Below are 22,603 nucleotides of genomic sequence, written 5' to 3' on the forward strand. Positions count from 1 at the left end.
ATCCTCGGGTACCCGGCCCTGGCCAAGTTCATGGCCGTGACTCACCATGGCTACAATGTCGTTAAGATGCCAGGAAGCGACGACATCATCGCAGTCGCCTGCGACGAGAAGGACGCGGTGTGCTCCCTCGAGCGCGCCTACCAGGAAGCAGCTGTCGAGAAACCCAGAAGATGAGGGCGCCGTCTACCCTCCTGAGGCCGTCCCCAAGAAGAAGAAGCAGCTGATCCACCAAGGACCTCAGGAGGATGGGGCGGACGGTGGCCCTGCCTCAGGACCCGCACCCACTGGCGGGGCATCTCCCCCTCTCGCATAGGAAGGCGCGCCTGGCGCCCCTCTCAGGCTGGGCTCGGGGGCTCTCCTCTGGAGGGCCTTAGACCTGGCCAATGTCACGAGGGAGGCGCTCAGGCACCATGTGGAGGCGTGTTTTAGCGCACGCCTCCGCGAGGATGGCGCAGGGCGCCAGGCGCCAGGCGCTCAGGAGTTCATCACCAACGCAACCAAGGAGCTTCAGGAGGCGCAAGCCATGTGTGGCGAGCACCGTCGTCCACTCCCCAGTGCAGTCGCTAGCCCTGACGAGGGTAGCGAGCTGCGCGTCTGCATCAATATCCCAGGGCTCAACAGAGCCGTGTCTCAGGAGAGCTACTGGCTGTCCCACATCGGTCGGTGCAAGGGCCCCCCACATAGCTATGTTCGCATGCCTTTCAGTTTGCTGATCAGGGAAGTCGTGCACCAGCGCCACATGCAGGATGTCCTGGCGGCTCATGAGGCCAGGCATCAGGCAATCCTGACGGAGATGGCAACGGATCCACGTGAGCGCCCCGGGCCTCCAGAGCCTCGCGAGGTTCAGGACCTGGGCGACTCATGAGGAGCGACTTCTGCAGCAAGCGTCTTCAGCTACTCCAACACTTCTTCAGCAACGGTGCCAGGTGACACTTTTTGGTTTGTTTAGTTGGGGGCGCCCCTCGGGCTGCATCATCCCCAAGCCGCGTGGGTGTTGGAAATATGCCCTAGAGGCAATAATAAAGTGGTTATTATTATATTTCCTTGTTCATGATAATTGTCTATTATTCATGTTATAATTGTATTAACCGGAAACCGTAATACATGTGTGAATACATAGATCACAACATGTCCCTAGTGAGCCTCTAGTTGACTAGCTCGTTGATCAATAGATGGTTGTGGTTTCCTGACCATGCACATTGGATTTCATTGATAACTGGATCACATCATTAGGAGAATGATGTGATGGACAAGACCCAATCCTAAGCATAGCACAAGATCGTGTAGTTCGTTTGCTAGAGCTTTTCTAATGTCAAGTATCATTTCCTTCGACCATGAGATTGTGCAACTCCCGGATACCGTAGGAATGCTTTGGGTGTATCAAACGTCACAATGTAACTGGGTGACTATAAAGGTGCACTACAGGTACCTCCAAAAGTGTATGTTGAGTTGGCATGAATCGAGACTGGGATTTGTCACTCCGTATGACGGAGAGGTATCTCTGGGCCCACTTGGTAATGCATCATCATAATGAGCTCAATGTGACTAAGGAGTTAGCCACGGGATCTTGCGTTACGGAACGAGTAAAGAGACTTGCCGGCAACGAGATTAAACGAGGTATGGAGATACCGACGATCGAATCTCGGGCAAGTAACATACCGATGGACAAAGGGAATTGTATACGGGATTGATTGAATCCCTGACATCATGGTTCATCCGATGAGATTATCATGGAACATGTGGGAGCCAACATGGGTATCCAGATCCCGTTGTTGGTTATTGGCCGGAGAGATGTCTCGGTCATGTCTGCTTGGTTCCCGAACCCATAGGGTCTACACACTTAAGGTTCGGTGACACTAGAGTTGTTATGGGAAATTGTATGTGGTTACCGAAGGTTGTTCGGAGTCCTGGATGAGATCTCGGACGTCACGAGGAGTTCCAGAATGGTTCGGAGGTGAAAATTTTTATATGGGAAGTCCAGTTTCAGTTGCCGGAATAGTTTCGGGGGTTATCGGTATTGTACCGGGACCACCGAAAGGTGTCCGGGGGTCCACCGGGTGGGGCCACCTGCCCCGGGAGATTTAATGGGCTGAATACGGGAGGGAACCAGGCCCCTAGTGGGCTGGTGCGCTCCCCCAAGGGCCCAAGGCGCCTAGGGTTGGAAACCCTTGGGGAGGGGGTGCCTCCCACCTTGCTTGGGGGGCAAGTCTCCCCCCTGGTCGCCGCCCCCCTCTAGATGCATCTAGGGGGCCGGCCTCCTCTTCCCTTCCCCCTATAAATAGTGGGGGGTGGGGGGCAGCCGCACCGCTTCCCTTCGCGCAGCCCCTCCCTCCTCCAACACCTCCTCCTCCGTAGTGCTTGGCGAAGTCCTGCCGGAGAACTGCAAGCTCCACCACCACACTGTCGTGCTGCTAGAGCTCTCCCTCAACTTCTCCTCTCCCCTTGCTGGATCAAGAAGGAGGAGACGTCCCCGAGTTGTACGTGTGTTCAACGTGGAGGCGCCGTCCGTTTGGCGCTTGGATCCGATCTTCCGCGATTTGAATCGCCGCGAGTACGACTCCATCAACCGCGTTCTTGTAACGCTTCCGCTTAGCAATCTTCAAGGGTATGAAGATGCACTCCCTCTCTCTCGTTGCTAGCGTCTCCTAGATTAATCTTGGTGACACGTAGGAAAATTTTGAATTATTACTACGTTCCCCAATAGTGGCATCATGAGCTAGGTCTATGCGTAGATTCTATGCACGAGTAGAACACAAAGTAGTAGTGGGCGATGATTTGGTCAATTTTGCTTACCGTTACTAGTATTATCTTGATTCGATGGCATTGTGGGATGAAGCGGCCCGGACCGACCTTACACGTACGCTTACGTGAGACTGGTTCCACCGACTGACATGCACTTGATGCATAAGGTGGCTAGCAGGTGTCTGTCTCTCCACTTCAGTCGGATCGGATTCGATGAAACGGGTCCTTATGAAGGGTAAATAGCAATTGGCATATCACCGTTGTGGCTTTTGCGTAGGTAAGAAACGTTCTTGCTAGATACCCATAGCAGCCACGTAAAACATGCAAACAACAATTAGAGGACGTCTAACTTGTTTTTGCAGGGTATGTTATGTGATGTGATATGGCCAAAAGGATGTGATGAATGGTATATGTGATGTATGAGATTGATCATGTTCTTGTAATAGGAATCACACCTTGCATGTCGATGAGGATGACAACCGGCAGGAGCCATACGAGTTGTCTTAATTTATTGTATGACATGCGTGTCAATGAAAACGCCATGTAATTACTTTACTTTATTGCTAACCGTTAGCCATAGTAGTAGAAATAATAGTTGGCGAGACAACTTCATGAAGACACGATGATGGAGATCATGGTGTCATGCCTGTGACGAAGGTGATCGTGACGCGCCTCGAAGATGGAGATCAAAGGCGCAAGATGATATTGGCCATATCATGTCACTTTATGATTTGCATGTGATGTTTGTCATGTTTACATCTTATTTGCTTAGAACGACGGTAGCATAAATAAGATGATCCCTCACTAAAATTTCAAGAAATGTGTTCCCCCTGTCTGTGCACCATTGCGAAGGTTCATTGTTTTGAAGCACCACGTGATGATCGGGTGTGATAGATTCTAACGTTTGCATACAACAGGTGTAAGCCAGATTTACACATGCGAAACACTTAGGTTGACTTGACGAGCCTAGCATGTACAGACATGGCCTCGGAACACGAGAGACCAAAAGGTCAAACATGAGTCATATAGTAGATGCGATCAACATGGAGATGTTCACCGTTGATGACTAGTCGGTCTCACGTGATGATCGGACACGGCCTAGTCGATTCGGATCATGTATCACTTAGATGACTAGAGGGATGTCTATCTGAGTGGGAGTTCATTAAATAATTTGATTAGATGAACTTAATTATCATGAACTTAGTCTGAAATATCTTTACAATATGTCTTGTAGATCAAATGGCCCACGCTAATGTTGGCCTCAACTTCAACGCGTTCCTAGAGAATACCAAGCTGAAAGACGATGGTAGCAACTATACGGACTGGGTCCATAACTTGAGGATCATCCTCATAACTGCCAAGAAAACTTATGTCCTTGAAGCACCGCTACGTGATGCGCCAATTTTCCCAGCAACTCAAGATGTTATGAACGCCTGGCAGTCGCGTGGTGATGATTACTCCCTGATTCAGTGCGACATGCTTTACAGCTTAGAATCGGGGCTCCAAAAGCGTTTTGAGCAGCACGGAGCATATGAGATGTCTGAGAGCTGAAAATGGTTTTCCAAGCTCATGCCTGGGTCGAGAGATATGAAGTCCCCGACAAGTTCTACTGTTGTAAGATGGAGGAAAACAATTCTGTCAGCGAGCATATACTCAAAATGTCTGGGTTGCACAACCGCTTGTATCAGTTGGGAGTTAATCTTCCAGATAACTCGGTCATTGACAGGATCCTCCAGTCGCTTCCACCTAGCTATTAGAGCTTTGTCATGAACTACAATATGCAAGGGACGGAGAAGTCCATTCCTAAGTTATATTCAATGCTGAAATCAGCGGAGGTGGAGATCAAAAAGGAACATCAAGTGTTGATGGTGAATAAGACCACTAGTTTCAAGAAAGGCAAGGGTAAGAAGAACTTCAAGAAGGACGGCAAGGGAGTTGCCGTGCCCGGTAAGTCAGTTGCCGGGAAGAAGCCAAAGAATGGACCCAAGCCTGAGACTGAGTGCTTTTATTGCAAGGGAAATGGTCACTGGAAGTGGAACTGCCCCCAATTACTTAGCAGATAAGAAGGCCGACAACGCCAAAGGTATATATGATATACATGTTATTGATGTGTACCTTACCAGCACTCGTAGTATCTCCTGGGTATTTGATACCGGTGCGGTTGCTCATGTTTGTAACTCAAAACAGGAGCTGCGGAATAAGCGGAGACTGGCGAAGGACGAGGTGACGATGCGCGTCGGGAATGGTTCCAAGGTCGGTGTGATCACCGTCGGCACGCTACCTCTACATCTACCTTCGGGATTAGTTTTAAACCTCAATAATTGTTATTTAGTGCCAGCTTTGAGCATGAACATTGTATTTGGATCCCGTTTAATGCGAGATAGCTACTCATTTAAATCCGGGAATAATGGTTGTTCTATTTATATGAGGGATATGTTTTATGGTCATGCCCCGTTGGTCAATGGTTTATTTTTATTGAATCTCGAACGTGATGTTACGCATATTCATAGTGTGAATGCCAAAAGATGTAAGGTTGATAATGATAGTCCCACATACTTGTGGCACTGCCGCCTTGGTCACATTGGTGTCAAACGCATGAAGAAACTCCAAGTAGATGGACTTTTGGAGTCTCTTGATTATGAATCATTTGACACGTGCGAACCATTCCTTATGGGCAAAATGACCAAGACTCCGTTCTCCGGAACAATGGAGCGAGCAACCAACATGTTGGAAATCATACATACTGATGTTGTAAGTGCATCTAGTGCCCCTTAGTGATTTTGGTGCATTGGAGACTTATAGGTTAAGGGACTGATGCATTTGTGAGTGTACACGGTTCTATAAGTCTATGAGGAGTTTGATATTTACAGAGAAAGTCGACCCCTAAAAATGAATGTCTTCAACTGAAGACTTTGGATTTCTGAGGCCTTTCTGAAGACTTTGAAAGTGAAGAAATTGGTGTGACCATGAAGACTTGATAATCATGCGACAAACATGAAGCGTGAAGAATTTTGTTTTCGTAGTTTTATTTTCTCTTTCTTGAGTCATTGGAAACATCGTACTGTTAAAGGGGGTCGAGGAAAAACTAAGGAAAAATTTCCCAGTGATGCTCAACTCAAAAACCTACTCCGACCAATCCTTTGGAGTGAATCCATTGGAAATCTCATACAGTTCAGTCAATTTCTTCAGTGATAGAGACGAAGCTCTTCTGGTCTCTGAGGAATTTGTTCTGACTGAGGAGTTAGGAATTTTCCAGTGCGGATTGCCTACAAGTGAGGAACATGATAGCCCTTAGGAATTTGAGCCTCAAATTTCTGACCGTTGCCGTGCTACGCGCCAGCTGTCCCAAATTATCTACCCACCTAACGGTCATATCATTGAAGGGCATTTATGTCTTATCATGTCGGACTGCTCCCTAGGCTATAAATAGCCACCCCCTACAACCACTAGCTGGTTGGCTGCTCCGAGAGAAACTGACACTTGTCATTGAGAGCAGCCCATCCTCCGAGGACTTTGAGCAAAAATCATCAAGTGAGGAAAACCCAAACTCAAACACCTACAAACCCAAAGTGATTGAGCATCACTGAAGATATTGTTCCTGCGTGGATCTGATGCTTGTTACCTTTGAAGACTGTGCATCTTCCAGACGGTTAGGCATCATGGTCTAGAGCATCCAAGAGGAAATTGTGGATCGCCGAGTGACCGAGTTTGTGAAGGTTTGGAAGTCACCTGAAGACTTACCACGAGTGATTGGGTGAGGTCTGTGTGACCTTAGCTCAAGGAGAATACGGTGAGAGCTGTGTGTCCGGGACTGTGTGTCCTCGGGTTTAAATACCTAGCCGCTCGAACCACACATACAACTATCACAACAGTTGGAACTGGTCTACCAAATCACTATCTTCACCAAGCCTACTGCTTCTATTTCCTCAACCCTTCCATTTCCTCATTACTGTGTTGTGTGCTTCTTCATATCTGTTTGAAGACATTGACTGAAGACTTTCTCAATTTCCTCAGTTCAATTTCTTCAGTCTGGTTGTCTTCATCCTGTTTTATCCTGTGCTTACGCTTTCTGTACTCTGTGTTTGTTTTCATTTCATCATGATGTCCATGCATATGTTATGTTATGTTATGTTATGTCTGCATCTTAGTACTTATTCCGCTGCGTTCTTTGCTTAGGAATTTCCTCACCCTGAAATTCCTCAGTGAAGAATTCATAAAAATCGCCTATTCACCCCCCCTCTAGTCGACTTAACGCACTTTCAATTGGTATCAGAGCAAGGTACTCCCTTGTTCTGCGTGATTTTGGTTTAACCGCCTGGAGTTTTAGTTATGTCGACCGCAGGAATGATCAAGGTCTCTGCTGGGTGTCCTACCTTCGATGGGACGGACTACCCCTACTGGAAGAATAAGATGCGAATGCATCTTGAGGCAATTGATAACGATCTCTGGTATGTTGTTGAAAATGGCCTTCCCTCTGTCACTCCTACCATCAACGCTGCTGGCATGAAGAGATTCAAGCAACTCGACTCTCAAGCAAAGAACATCATATGTGGCCATCTGAGCAAAGGGCAGTATGGCAGAGTGAGTGCTTTGGAGACAGCTAAGCTTATCTGGGATAGGCTGTCCAAGGTCAATGAAGGAGTCTCAATACAGCGTGACTCTCGAGTTGACGTTCTGCGCAATCTCTTCAACCGCTTCGAAAGACTCGAGAATGAAAATGTACAGCAAACCTTCGATCGCCTCACTGACATCTCAAATGAGCTTCAAGCACTTGGTGCCACTGACATCACCGACCATGAGGTGGTGAAGAAATTGTTGAGATCGCTTGATTCCTCATTTGACACTCTGGCACTGATGATACAAGAACGTGGAGATTACAAGTCACTTGATCCCGCTGACATCCTCGAGAGGCTAAACACTCATGAGTTCCAGCTTGCTGAAAAGAGAGATCTCTATGGTCCGAGCTATGGCAGATCACGCGCTCTAAAGGCCAAGGCAGTGTCTGAATCTGAAGGTGAAGATTCTGGTAGCGGCCTTGGTGATCGTGAAGAACTGAGCCAGGAGCTAGCAATGCTCGTGAAGAAATTCCAGAAGTTCTCAAGATGTGGTTGCTTTGGGAAATCATCAAGAAGTGATGATTCTTCATCCCGTGACTACAAGAAGAGACTGTGCCACAAATGCAAGAAACATGGTCACTACATGCAAGATTTTCCTCAGTGGGAAAAGGAATCAAAGAAGAAGAAATACAAGGATTACAGTTCTGATGACTCAATGAAGAAGAAGAAATCTTCAAAGTCTTCACCTCACAAGAAGAGCAGCTCCAAGAAGGCTCGGGCATTCATTGGCAAGGAAATGGACTCTGAAGCTGAATCTGAGGAACATGAGGAAGAGGAGGCATCTGAGGAGTCAGAATCTGGTGTGGCGAGCCTAGCCCTCGCTACTGCGTTCGTCAGCAAGTCCATCTTCAACTATGAGGAAAATGGCCTCCACAACAAGGCTGATGACGACGATGATGACTACACTCCCACCTATTGCTTCATGGCAAAGGGTGCTAAGGTACTCAAATACCCCTCCTCTGAATCAAGTGAGGATGAATCTAATGAAAACCTCAAGCCTAGTTACTCTAAACTTGCTGAGATTGCTGTGAAACAACAAAAGGCTTTTGAAAAGGTTCAAAACATGCTAGACAAGAGTGATGATGTGTTGGGTGAAGAAATGGATCGCACCAAAACTTTAACTAAAAATCTTCATAGACTTCGGTCCAAGTTTGACAATCTTCAGAGTCATCATAACACTCTCTTATCTGATCATGAGAAGCTTTCTTATGAATTTCTTCAAAAGAAAGCAAGATCTTGAGAAGCTAAGGGAGAGTTATGAAGATCTTCAGAAGGAGCGTGATTCATTACTTGCTCAACAAATCAGCGCTGCTCAGGAAGAATTTATTCCTCCATGTTTGAAGTGCATTGAACGTGAATCTGCTAATTCTTCACCTGAAAGTTCAAATGCTTCTATTGCCGCAAATTCTTCACCTGTCTCTGCTATCACTAATTCCTCATCTGAGGATATTGCTAGTATCAGTGGCAATGCAGGGCTGAAGGAATTGTATACGATAGGCATGTACAAAAGCCTCAAAGGGCATCAGGCTCTTTGTGATGTCCTTAAAAAGCAGATCCTCAACAGGAACCCTAGGAAAGAGAGTATTGCCTTTGAGAGGAAACTCAATGCTGATGGAACATACTGGAAGCCTGAGCAGTATCTCAAAACCTCATGGGTTGCTGCAAAGGGACCTCTAGTAGATCCATCTACTTTATCTGGCTTTACATGTGAAACTTCTCATTCTTCTGATGAGTCATTTGACTCCAACTATAAGCTGTTCAAAAATCAGAATGGTGAAGTATTTGCTAGATATGTTGGCACTAACTGTAGGAACGGTTCCCCTATGAAGAAAATCTGGGTTCCCAAAAGGTGCCTTGAAAGTCTTCAGGTGAATGTCATCATGACACCACCTGTGAAGAACAGGAACCCAGATCCAATTCTTCATATGGACCAAATTCTTCATATGGATCCAAGTCCTCATACGGACCAAATTCCTCACGTGAATCAAAGTCCTCATATGAACATCATCGTGCTAACACTTCTGTTTCGCAAGGAAGAACTAAGGGCTATGAATATGTGCATTATTCTTCAAATCATTATGTTCATAAGTCCTCGAAGAATTTCTCTGCTTATTCATATGCTTACCCTACCTCCTCTTATGTGAAACAAAGTGGACTGGCTTCTGTGCCACCTTTCTATTATGGAGCTCGCAGAATGATGATCTCTTTGCCACCCCTTCAGATGTGGGTGGTGATGAAAAAGAACTAATCTCTTATGCAGGGTTAGGTCTCCAGACGTACTTAAGCGTCTGAAGAATTTGCTGGAGACCTGAATATGCTTGAAAGGATGCAAGCTAATCATGAAGAAATGAATTCTCATTTCTCACGTCCTCGTATTGCTATATCTGTTTTATTGCTTGATGAAACTGATCTAATGAATTTGATGTCATATTCTTCACTGATGAAGTATATGAGTTCGTAAGCTGCACTAATTCATCTGCAGGATTATCAACCCAAAGCCACTGAGTGGGTCCTCGATAGTGGATGTACAAATCACATGACTGGTGACAAGAATCTATTGATGGACGCTCCCTTATCTCCATCGCATCTGAAGCATATCACCTACGCTGACAAAGGGAAAAAAGCAAGGTATTGGGTCTAGGTAAGGTTGCGATCTCAAAGGATCGACACATGGACAAAGTTATGCTTGTCGAGTCCTTAGGATTCAACCTCATGTCAGTCTCAATGCTTTGTGATCTTGATATGATTGTTATCTTTGGCAAGTATCGTTGTGTTGTGATCAGGGAAGCTGACCATTCCAAAGTCTTCGAAGGCTTTAGGAGATGAGATCTGTATATTGTTGATTTCTCTACAGGACCACAACCTGCTATATGTCTACTTGCAAAAGCTTCAGAAGGCTGGCTATGGCATCGACGACTCGGTCATGCTGGCATGAGGAACTTGCACACGCTCGCGAAGAAGAAGCATGTCATTGGCACTGAGAATGTCAAATTCCTCAAGGATCACATGTGTGAAGCCTGTGAGGCTGGAAAGATGACCAAGGCCAAGCATCCCGCGAACACTATCATGACTACCACTCATCCATTTGAATTGCTTCACATGGATCTCTTTGGTTCTAACCATTATTCTACATTTACAAATGAAGCATCTCTATATGGCTTTGCTATTGTTGATGATTACTCTTGTTACACATGGGTGCATATCGTCACTTACAAACGTGAAGTGCAAGAAGTCTCTAAACGATTTTCCTCGAGGGCTTCAACTAACTTTGGTGTGAAGATCAAGCACATCAGACGTAACAATGGAACTGAGTTCAAGAATACTGGTCTTGATGACTATCTTGATGAACTTGGTATTACTCATGAGTTATCTGCTCCTTATACTCCTGAGCAGAATGGCGTCGTGGTGTGCAAGAACAGGACTCTTGTTGAGATGGCTCACACTATGCTTGATGAATACAAGACGCCTCGTCATTTCTAAATTGAGGCAATTGATAGTGCGTGCCACATCATCAACAGGGTATATCTTCACAAATTCTTCAAGAAGACTGCCTATGAACTTCTCACTGACAAGAAACCCAATGTGAGTTATTTCAAAGTCTTCGGTGCTAAATGTTGGATTAGAGATCTTCATCACAATTCTAAATTTGCACCGAAAGCACATGAGGGTTTTATGCTTGGTTACGGAAAGGACTCGCACACCTACAGAGTCTTCAACAATGTTCACCACAAGGTTGTTGAAACTGTAGATGTGCGGTTCGATGAAACTAATGGCTCGCAAAGAGAGCACCTACCTCCTGTGCTAGATGAACACTCACCTGAGGAAACCATCTAGTTCAAGGCTACTGAGGATGTCATTCCTACCGAAGAATCTGCTGAAGAAGTCATTCCAGACCGTGAAGAACATCATGCTGGTGCACCTGAGGAAAATGGCTCTGAAGAAAACGCTGACCCAATTCCTCGTCGCCAACCCGCTCATCCTCGCATAGCAAATGAAGTGTAGATTGAGAAAATCATCAGCGACATCAATGCACCAGGTCCTCTCACACGCTCAAAAGCTTCACATTTATCTAACTTTGTGGGCACTTTGCTTTCATCTCTATCATAGATCCCACTAAGGTAGATGAAGCATTTCTGGAGCCTGAGTGGATTCAAGCCATGCAAGAGGAATTACATCAGTTCGAGCTCAACAATGTCTGGGAACTTGTCAAGCGACCAGACCCTCGCAAGCACAATATCATCGGCACAAAGTGGATCTACCGCAACAAGCAAGATGAAAATGGCCTTGTGGTGAGGAATAAGGCACGGCTTGTAGCTCAAGGCTACACACAGGTTGAAGGAATTGATTTCGATGAAACTTTTGCACCCGTTGCTAGACTTGAGGCTATTCTCATATTACTTGCTTATGCTAACCATCATGACATCATCTTATATCAAATGGATGTGAAAAGTGCATTCCTCAATGGTAAGCTTGAGGAAGAAGTATATGTTGCTCAACCCCCAGGTTATGAAGATCCAAAGCATCCTGACCAAGTCTACAGATTCAATAAGGCCCTCTACGGCCTCAAGCAAGCCCCTCGGGCGTGGTATGATACTTTGAAGGAATTCCTCATGAAGAAAGGCTTCAAACCCGGTTCACCATACCCAACTCTTTTCACTAAATCTTATGATGGTGAATTATTTGTGTGCCAAATATATGTTGATGATATCATTTTTTGTTGTACTGACCAACATTACACTAGCGAATTTGGTTATATGATGAGGGAGGAATATGAAATGTCTATGATGGGAGAATTTAAATTCTTCTTAGGTCTTCAAATTCGTCAACGGCGCAATCGCATATTCATATCTCAGGAGAAATACCTCAAGGATGTATTGAGAAAATTCGGCATGCAAGATTGCAAAGGCGTCAAAATACCTATGCCCACAAATGGCCATCTTTGCACAGATGAAAATGGCATTGACTTTGATCAGAAGTTATACCGCTTCATGATTGGCTCTTTATTGTATTTATGTGCATCTAGGCCAGATATTATGCTTAGTGTTTGCATGTGTGGCCCCTTTCAAGCTACACCGAAGGAATCACACCATAAGGCTGTGAAGCATATTCTTTGATATCTAGCTCACACTCCAACACTTGGATTATGGTATCCCAAGGGCTCGGCTTTTGATCTCATTGGATATTTAGACTCTGACTATGCTGGTGATCGTGTGGACCGCAAGTCAACATCAGGCACATGCCATTTCCTCGGACGATCCTTGGTCTTATTGTCGGTGGGAAACCACACATATGGGATCACAAGAATCCCTACTACGGTTGCCGGGGCGCGGGGTTGTGAGAAGAGCAGGATTTGCAGTCAACACAAGGATCGTTTACCCAGGTTCGGGCCGCGAAGACGCGTAATACCTTAGTCCTGGTTTGGTGTGTATTTGAGAGAGTTCTAGAGCTCTCGAACTAGCTATGGTGGCTGCGTAGTTCAAAAGAGCCGAATCCCTCTCCAGTATGCCAAGGGCATCCTTTTATAGTCGAAAGGGGCTGCCACAGTGGCACACAGGAGGTGGAAAGGCCTACAGTGATGTGAGCTTATCGCTCGTGTTACAGGACAAGACGCATTTAATGCGTAGCTTAGGTGTCCCTTAGCTTTATTGGGGACGGGAACGAGGCACGTCCCGTCCGTTGCCGCCTCGCCTTGCTTCGACACGCGCCCAGGCCAGCGGTGCATGCGGCGCCATGTAGGCAGGCAGGCAGCTGAGGTGGCGCGGTGGTAGGGTCTTCACGAAGATCTGCATGCCACCACGTAGGTGCTTGCTGAGTTGGCGTAGAGGCCGCCCGTCGCCACGCAGGTGCCTGCCCAGCTGGTTGAGCTAGCACCTGCTTGGGGACGGCGATGGAGTTTTTGTCGACGCGGGCCTGGCTATGGCACCGCTGATGCCCTCGGAAAGGGCCTTGCTGGGGGCCCGGTAAGGGTCTTGCCGTGGCGTTGCAGTCGTCCCCGGCAAGGCGCTTGCCGGGGGTCTTGTGGATCTCCTCGGCAAGGATTCCACTGAGGGTCGCCGTCTTCTGGTTCTCATCTGATCTCATATCTCTATGGTCTTGACAAAGATTTGCATGCTACCACGGAGGTGCCTCCCGAGCCCTAGTTCCAATGTGGTTGGTTGAGTTGGAACCCGTGGGCTCAAGGGTGGCTCGCTCTGTTAGCATCGGGCAAGTTGCCCCGGTAAGGCTCTTGCCGGGACCGCGGAGGCTGCCCCGGTAAGGCTCTTGCCGGGGCCGCGGAGGCTGCCCGGCAAGGCCCCTTGCCGGGGAAGTCCACCTCGCCCTCTCGCTCTTTGGTATCTTTGGTCTTGGCGTTGCCTTGGCCATCTTGTGCTTCGGCTTCTCTCCGGCTCCCCTCCTCTGCCCTGCTTAGTGTGGCCGTGGCGTGCAGCTCCGACTGCCTGTGCACAAGTAAAGGGGTATAAAGGTGTGCCCCTACTTTTGTACACCGACAGGAGCCCCCGGGCCTGGGCCACACATAAGCGCGACACGTTGTTGGGCCAGGCCCAGAACGGTGTGCGGGAAGGTGGGGCGGATTTTTACCGCGGTAACTCTTCGTCCGCTGCGCTTCCCCACGACCCGCGTTGAACGCGCGTCGTGGAGGATCGTGCGTGACGTGGGGGGCATGCGTGGGGTGGTTCTCGCACGCATGCGTCACATCGCAGTTAATGGGAAAGGAGGCGGCCCGCGCCTTCCCCGTAAAAAGGAATAACCGCGGGCGCGCTGATCACTTTACCCCCTTCCCTGCGTCTTCTCCAATCTCAGAGCCGCCGCCCCGTTTCTTCCTCCTTCTCGAGTCCTTGCCTTCGCTCGCCGCCGCTACGTCTCCGCCGTCTTCTGTCTCTTGCTCGCCCAGCCGCCATGGCGCCCAAATCCACCAAGGGCAAGGGAGTGGCCAAGGACGCCGGAGTGACGGAGCCGCCGGAGAGTGCGTTGCCAGCGCAGCGGACGCAGCTCGCCTACTTCCCCTCGACGGTCGACGTGTTCGAGCTCCGGGAGGCCTTCAAACCCCTATGGGAGTGCAAGACGGGGGGAGAGAAGACGGGGCATCCAGCCACCCGCGTCATCCCCGCCAATTGCGCTGAGGCCGCCCCAAATCGGTACCCTTTCTTTGTCGACTACTTCTCCTGCGGGCTCTGTCCCCCCTTCTCTGATTTCTTCAATGATGTCATGCACACCTACGGCTTCCACCTTTTGGATTTTACTCCGAATGCCGTGGCGTGCATGGCTCTTTTCGCGCACCTCTGTGAGGGCTTCGCCGGGGTGCATCCCAACACGGCGCTCTTCCGCCATTACTTCTTCCCTCGGATCCAACCAGGGGGCGCCATTTCTGGTTGTGTTGCCTGGCTCCCGCGGGCCAAGGGGGCGTACCCGGATGGCGCCATGAAGGATAGGTGGGAAGAATGGCGGGGCCGGTGGTGCTGGATTGAAGAGAAGGACCCGCCGAACTTTTACCGGGTCCGCGACGTGCCGCCGGTTTGCCGGGGCGACTGGAGCGACGCCGACGCCGATGACGCGAAGCTCACGGTCGCCACCACCAGGATCCTTCGCCTTACCGAGGCCGGGCTCACCCTTGAAATGATCGGGGCGGATTTCATCCGCCGCCGAATCGCTCTGCTGCATAACAAGGGGAGGCCGTCCTGGCTCTTTACGAACGCCGCCGACATCATGAGGCTTCGCCCCGGCATCGACCATAACTTCATGGTGATGGGACACGCCCACTTCTGCCAGCGACTCTTCTAGCTCGACGTGAACCACGACGGCGAGGTCGAGTGGACCGGCAAGGCCGCGAGGGCCGCCGCGAAGGCCGGCAAGGTCGCCAAGGGGCCCTTGTTCAAGTTGCCGGCAGGAGTGGTTCCGCTGAGCAACAATTCACGCCGGACCAACATCATCGCCATGATGCCGGACTTCAATGCGCACGGTCTTGACCCGAGCTGGGTCGAGCCAGAGGAAATTCAAGTGCAGGAGTTCTTTGACACCTTGCACGAGGGGTACGTCCCCGCCGAGCCGCGGCTCATCCAGGACACCACCCAGGCAGAGCTGGACTACATCGCTGCCAGGGCGATGGAGGCAAAGCTTGCCGAGGAGGCCGGCAGCACCAGTGGCGTGGAGGACAAGGCAGCGGCAGAGGCAGAGGAGAAGGAGCTCGCCCAGTGGGCGGAGGCCGCTGGGGAGGTCAGCAGCGCCGGCACCGGGGCTCCTCTTGTCGAGGAGGTGGTCGACGAGTCGTCGGAGGAGGAGGCTGAGGCTATTGACCCGCCGGTCACGGGGAGAGGGCGAGTCCTGCAGCGGGCCACTTCCGGCGAGCCGGTACGGCCCGTCAAGGCCGCGCAGCGGCCAAAGTCTCCGGAGGAGTCCGCGCGTCAGATGAGGGCCGCGGCGGCGAAGAAGGTCATCAAGGCCGCAGTGGCGAAGAAGAAAGCATCTGCCTCCTCTTCATCCAAGCGCGTGCAGACTCCGCCCTCCTCCCCTCCTCCGGCAGACGTCGACGCAGGGGTCACCTTTGACTTCGGGTCCCTCAGCCCAAGGAGGAAGAGGAAGGCAACAGAGGAGGAGGTGGATGACGAGTAAGTATCTTGCTCTTTTCTGTCATCTCCGTCTCCTCAATCTGTACCGCTTGTCTTGACTTGTTTTCATCTTTACAGGGATGCGGAGACGCTGGCCCAGAGGGTGAAGAGGGCCAAAGCCTCGGCGGGCGATCAGCCCCTGGCGGGTACTTCGAGGGCACCACAGGTGGTGCTGAGCAGCCCGGACAGCAGCCCCCGGCACAACCCCCAGCATAAGTTCATCATTCACCCCTCGTCAACATGTGTTGGGGGCACGATCTCCTGGTGCTGACCTTGCCGTAGTCGCAGGAGGAGGACAGCAGCAGGAGGAGCCACAGAGGGCTACCCCTAACACGCCGCCCCCATCGACCACTCCGCCCCGAGGGGTGTCCCCGACAAGGGCACCAAGCACCGAGCCCATGCACACGGAGGAGGGGGAGGATAACTCGGGCGCCGGTGGCTTTGCCTCGGCGCCAAATGTTGGCGGGGAGGGGACCTCTGCTCCCCAGCCCGGCACTAGTAAGCCGTTCGCCTTTCGTCCCTGTTCTTTTTCTTTTCTTGCTGATTCTTGGTCTTGGCTTTGTCTCATCCCCTTTTTGGTGTCCAGATCGTCCATCGGCGGACCAGGAGGACATAGACGCCATCATCGAGGACGTCGCCAAGGACACCGCGGCAGAGGCCGAGAAGGTCGCTACCGAGGAGTCCGCCAAGGGTGCTGCCGAAGATGCCGCCAAGGGGCCTGCCGGGGAGCCCGGCAAGGGGCCTGCCGGAGAGGCCGGCAAGGCCGCCACCGAGGAGGAGGTGTTCGATGACCAGCCTTCCTCCTCTGTCGCCTTCGGCTCCGGCAGGTATCTGAGGGTGACCGATGACCTCTTTGTCCACCTCCCAGGGGCGTCCAGCTCCAGGGCGCCCGTCGAGGGAGAGGTGTTCGACGAAGAGGTGCTTGCCGCCGCCGGGCTCCAGGTCGTCGATGAGCCGAGCGCCGGTGGCGACGGCTCTCAGGAGGAGCGGCTTCTCCAGGCCATGGGCGCCAATTTCCGGAAGGTCCAGGCGCTCCATCGCGCCCGCCTGGACAAAGCCAAGTCCAGGATGGCAACGGTGGACAAGGCAGAAATGGACCTCAAGGTGCGCGTCGTCGAGGCGCAGACTTGGTTCCACCAAGCTAGCGAAGAGCTGAAGGCCGCCCAGGGCGAGCTGGCCAAGCGCGACGTCGAGCTCACCATGAAGCTGGCCGACATCGAGAAGGCCCAGGAGACGGCGGAGGGCTTGGCCGCTGCAGCCAAGGCCGCTCGGACCCAGCACCAGGCCGCGCTGAACTCCGAGGAGGAGGACCTCGCCAAACGCGAGGCGGACCTCGACGCCAAACTCCGCGCCAAGGACGAGGAGGTGGGGAAGCTTGTCGCGCAGCGGACCCAAGAGCTGGAGCAGAGGCACAGGGAGACACTCAATGCCTAGGCTCTGGTTCACGCCGGCAAGGTGAAGGAGCTGGAGGTGGAGCGGGACGGGCTGAAGGAGCAGGCCTTGAAGCTGTCCCAGGAGAAGGACACGCTCAACGGCGCCCTGACGGAGGCGCAGGGCGCGGCCATCAGCAGGGCCGGGGAGCTCTCCGAGGCCAACAACTCCATCAAAGACCTCAAGCTGAAGCTGGAGGGCCTCGAGGAGATGCTCTTAGAGGCCAAGGCTCGGGAGGAGACCCTGGCCAAGGATCTGGAGGCCGAGAAGCTGCAGCGGAGGAACGAAGCCGCCAACCACAAGGATTTCATGGAAGGCGAGAATCGCTGGATCAGCCGCCTCGAGGACGTTGCCGGCAGGATCACCACGCAGCTGGCTACCATGGGGATGCCAAATGTGAGGTACGCCCCAGAGCGCAGCGGGACTACCAACGCCAAGCTGACCCTGTTCTTCGAGGGCGTTCTCGGGGCCCTAGAGCAGTTCCACTCCAACAGAGCGGCTTTGCTGGCCGACGAGAACCGAAGGCTTTGCCGGGGTGCCATGACCAAGGTCCTCACCAAGGTGGCGTACTGGAACCCCACCCTTGACTTCGACGCCGCACTAGAGAGCTTGCCGGAGGGTACTGACCTCGCGCCGCTCAAGGAGCGTATCGAGCCCATCATCAGCCTCATCGACGGAATTCAAAGGGTGGAGGGCCAGCGCCGGGATTAGGCACCCCATTACTAATCGCTGCTGCAGGTTCATGACCAAGACAATTTCAATGTTTAGTTAGAACCGCGGCAACAATTTGATGTAATATAACTCTGCAGTACTCTTGATACAATGCATGTTATTTTCCTGTTCGATTTCCCTTTGTATGTCCATCCTACGTTAACCGGGTAGGCTGGCCGGCGCGTAAACCCAGGGTGGCGTCTTCAGGACGGATCCCCATTGGCCTGCTGGGTGCGCTTGCTGCCGGGCAAACCACCTTACCGCCCTTAACGCAGCCGCTCGACCTGTCGAGCTTGACTCGAGTCAGAATCGAGAGCGTTGCCTAGTGCGGAAGGCTACCCTGCCACTCTCGATGCGGCCGCTTGAGCAGACTCGAAACAGAACAAGGGCGTTGCCAATTGTGGGAGGGCCCCAATACGTGCGGGTTTTCCATACATAGGTAGGATCTCCGAGGACAATTGCTCAAAGGAAATTGCTCAAAGCTCTGGATGACTTAGCTTTTCTGTTTCCGCGCTGGCGTCCTTCGCGCTTGCAGGCGGCGCAGTTTTCTTCTGGTCGTCTTCTTCTTTAGAGGCCATGATGATGAAGAACTGCTAGGTTAACTACTAGACCAGATTCTCACAATTGCGCCCCCTACGTGGCGCGCCAAAGATGTCGGTGGGAAACGACACCTATGGGATCACAAGTGTCGGGACCCCGATTCTAAGTCACACCGATCTAGCATGTAACACCTCATATCACTTTGCAGCCTCACGCACGGTACTCCCACGGGTGTCGCCTTACCATGGCCCGGGACCGTTTGCGCCTTTTGGCTCACGTATATGACAATGTCGCTAGCATCCATATGACAGAGAACCCGGGCCGACATGGCTAGTCGTGAACCCAAAGCGGCACTAACGTATGGGGACAGGCATACATGAATCAACATTGAACGTGTCGGTCAGCAGCGTGTGAATCCGGGCTGTAGCACTGGGCTAACAGGACTCCGGGAACCCGGGCTGTAGCAGGCTAGGCAGGACTCCGGATGTCACCGCGTGACATTTCCCCGAAGGGACAGACACAGGAACGATGTGAAACACATGCCGGCCAGTCAAGTGTCCAGAGCAGTAGTGCTGGGCTAGCAGGACTCCGGTGAACCGGGCTGTAGCGGACTACTATGGCTCAAGGAGGCACTAGACTACATTTCCCCATAAGAGAGGCTGCCAAGGATAAACCACTAGATTGTCGGATCCCACACATGGCAATACACGTTACACGTACGCATAACATGCAAGTATGTGCTGTACAACATGGCATCACAACATAACGCGAACTCATATAGATAAAAGGCCCAGAAGAGCCACATAGCATTAAGTACAAACAGGGGTCACATGACCCATCATTCAGAGCATACAAGCAACGGAAGCATTACATGTCTGAGTACAGACAACCACAAAAGAAAAAGGCTGAGAAGCCTGACTATCTACAAGACCCTCCCAAGGGTGCAAGATCGTAGCTGAGGTACAAGCTACTCGTCGAAGTCCAAGCGGAGCTACTAGTAAGACCGAAGTCTCCGCTGCAAAAACATAAATAAAGCAACATGAGTACAAAGGTACTCAGCAAGACTTACATCAGATCCTATCTTACATGCATTTGTATCAAGAAGGTAGTGTGGGGTTTAGTTGCAGCAAGCCAGCTTTGACTCAGTGGCTATCATGTTCTATGACTACGAGAAACTTCTTTGAGGTAAGAAGGCGCACACGAGTCCACTAATCACCACCTCAATACACCACTATGGATTCATTCCCGTCTCACTACGAGAAGCCATCCATAGCACTCACACTTATCTTGAGCATTTTAAAGTATCCACTTCAAGTTGTCTATGTACCACGTAAGCATCCAAGAAGTCCATAACCGAGGACACGGCTATTCGAATAGATCATGATAACCCTGCAGGGGTGTACTGCGTCACACACGCTCTCGCCACTTACCGCCATGTACACGTCACGTACCTCGGCAACCTTCAAGCGGAAGCCTGGCGAGGGTGTCGGCCACGACCTGACTAACCACGCAAGACTCTAGTCCAGGTTTATCGCCTATTCGGGTTCCATCCGCAAGGAGATCCGGCCGGGGTGTCGCTCACGGCCCCAAACGATGTGCGCAGGGTTCCCGAGCCCACCATCCGGGTGCCACTCGGTACACCGGGCCACGTGTGCCTAGTCTGTCCCAAGCCCACCCTGCCGGGTGCCACTCGGTAGAAAAATAGCACTACCTACAAACACCAGAAACTGGTTGCAACTCCTGGACAGAGACCAAGTTGGTTAATAAGTCGAGAGGGGTCGAGTTACCGGAACCCAATGTGTGGTAGTAGCTGGTCATTGGACAACATACACAGAACTCAGTGCTTAAGGACGGTTCCAATGAGACAACCCACCATGTACTCCTACATGGCCTCTCACCGCTACCTTTACCAAATCGTGTTCACACGCTTAACTCTCGGCACCAGAACATATCGTAACACTCCAATTCATTCCCAATGAACCAGACCTGACACAACTCTAAGCAATAGCAAGCAAGGCATGGTAGGAACACAACATGGCTCAAACAACTCCTACACATGCTAGTGGGTTTCAACTATTTACTGTGGCAATGACAGGTCATGCAGAGGAATGGGTTCAACTACCGCAGCATAAAGTAGCAGTTGAATCGTTGTTGTCCTAATGCAGTAAAAGAGAGCAAGAGCGAGAGAGTAGGTTTGTATCGGAATGAACAAGGGGGTTTGCTTGCCTGGTAGATCAACAGGGTGGCACTGCTCCTCAGACAGGTACTCTGGAACACTCTCCGGAGCAGGACCTATCGAGAAGGAACGGTGTCGACAATCAAAACACAATCATATGCAACAATATGATGCATGAACATGGCATGAATATGTGATGTATTTTGAGCCAATGCATTTAGCACTCAACTTGGAAGAGATCCATTTGAACCAAGGGTTCAAATGCAACTCTAATTTTAAGTCCTTATATATGCCATTTATATGTTTTCACTTATACAGTAGGTATAAGTTGGTTTGTCATGCATGAAACTAGTACAGATGGATAGATTGCATTTTTCTGATAATTTTTCATATATAAATTATTTAAATCTGAGCTACGGTTGAATTTCTATGAATTTTAGAAGTTTTACTAATTTTCTGGAATTTCCTGATTTAATTTAAATCCAGAAAAAGGGTTTATTGCGTCAGCACTGCGTCATCATGACGTCAGCGGGTTAGCGGCGCTGACCAAGTCAAATCTGACGTGTGGGGTCCACACGTCAGTGACACACGTTTTAAACGGAGGGTTTAATTTGTTCTAATTATAGGATTAGGCGCAGGGGCCCACTGTCAGTGTCACAGGGGGGTAATTAGTGCGGTTTGACCCGGGTTGACCGGCGGTTAGTCGCCGGCGAGGCCGAGCGCGGCGGAGCTCGTCGGGTTCGTCGCTCCGGCGACCATTTGGGCCGCGGAGGCCACCTACGCGAAGCCCAGGCTCGCGCGCATCCAGTGGGACACGCGGAAGACCGTGGGGTGGTCGGAGCTCGCCGGAGGGAAGCTCGCGGCGGCGGCCGGAGTACGGCCAAGGGCGGGCGCAGCGCTGCGGTGCACGGGGGCGGCGGCTGAGAGCACCGGGGCATAGCCCGGGCTCGTCTGCATCCAGCGGAGGCGACGGGAGGACGCAGGGTGGCCGGAGCTCGCCGGAGCAAAGCTCGCGGCGGCGGCCGGAGCTCGGGCTCGAGCGGTTGCGGCTACAGAGCACGGGGAGGCAGGAGAGGAGGGGGAACCGACGCGGGGGCTCACAGCGGATCGGCGGGCGTCGTCGGAGAGCTCGGGGACGCACTGGAGACGGTGGGGCCGCGAAGACGATCTCCGGCGGCCGGAGTTGAGGGCGACGGCGATGGAGGCGCTCCAGGGCGTTCCGGCTTGCGTGGCTCAGCGGAGGGGTTCAGCGCGAGGAGGCGGAGCTCTGGGACACGACGGAGGTGCGAGGGGATGGCGGGGAGCGCGGGGCAGCGAACGGCGGCGACCGGCGCGTTCGGGCGTCGCGGGAGAGAGCGGGAGAGAGGCGCAGGAGAGAGGGAGTGAGGCCTGGAGGGTCGTGGCGTCGTCCAGGCGACCAAGGCGTCGAGGGAGGGGAGGGCAGGCAGGCAGCTGCCGTGGCGCGCATGCGCGCGGCATGCGGCGACCACGCGCCATGTCCCTCTGGCGCGAGGAGGGGGACGGCTGGCGCTGGCCAGTCAGCTGGGCTGGCCTGCTGGGCCGGGCCAGGCCGCACAGTGCCGGGCCGCAGGTAAGCTCCCTTTTCCTATTTCTTTTTCTTTTCTAATTTTCTGACATTTGTTTGGTTTAATAAAAATACTAAACCATTTTATTTACTTATGCCAATTTTTATAGGGGCTAGTGGTATTATTCCAGAACTCCTCAACAAATGGCATAATTTTTGGACAATATTTTATATATATAACAATATATATCCAAAGCAA

The sequence above is a fragment of the Aegilops tauschii genome, chromosome 7, assembly GCF_002575655.3.
Source record: "Aegilops tauschii subsp. strangulata cultivar AL8/78 chromosome 7, Aet v6.0, whole genome shotgun sequence".
NCBI lineage: Eukaryota > Viridiplantae > Streptophyta > Magnoliopsida > Poales > Poaceae > Aegilops > Aegilops tauschii.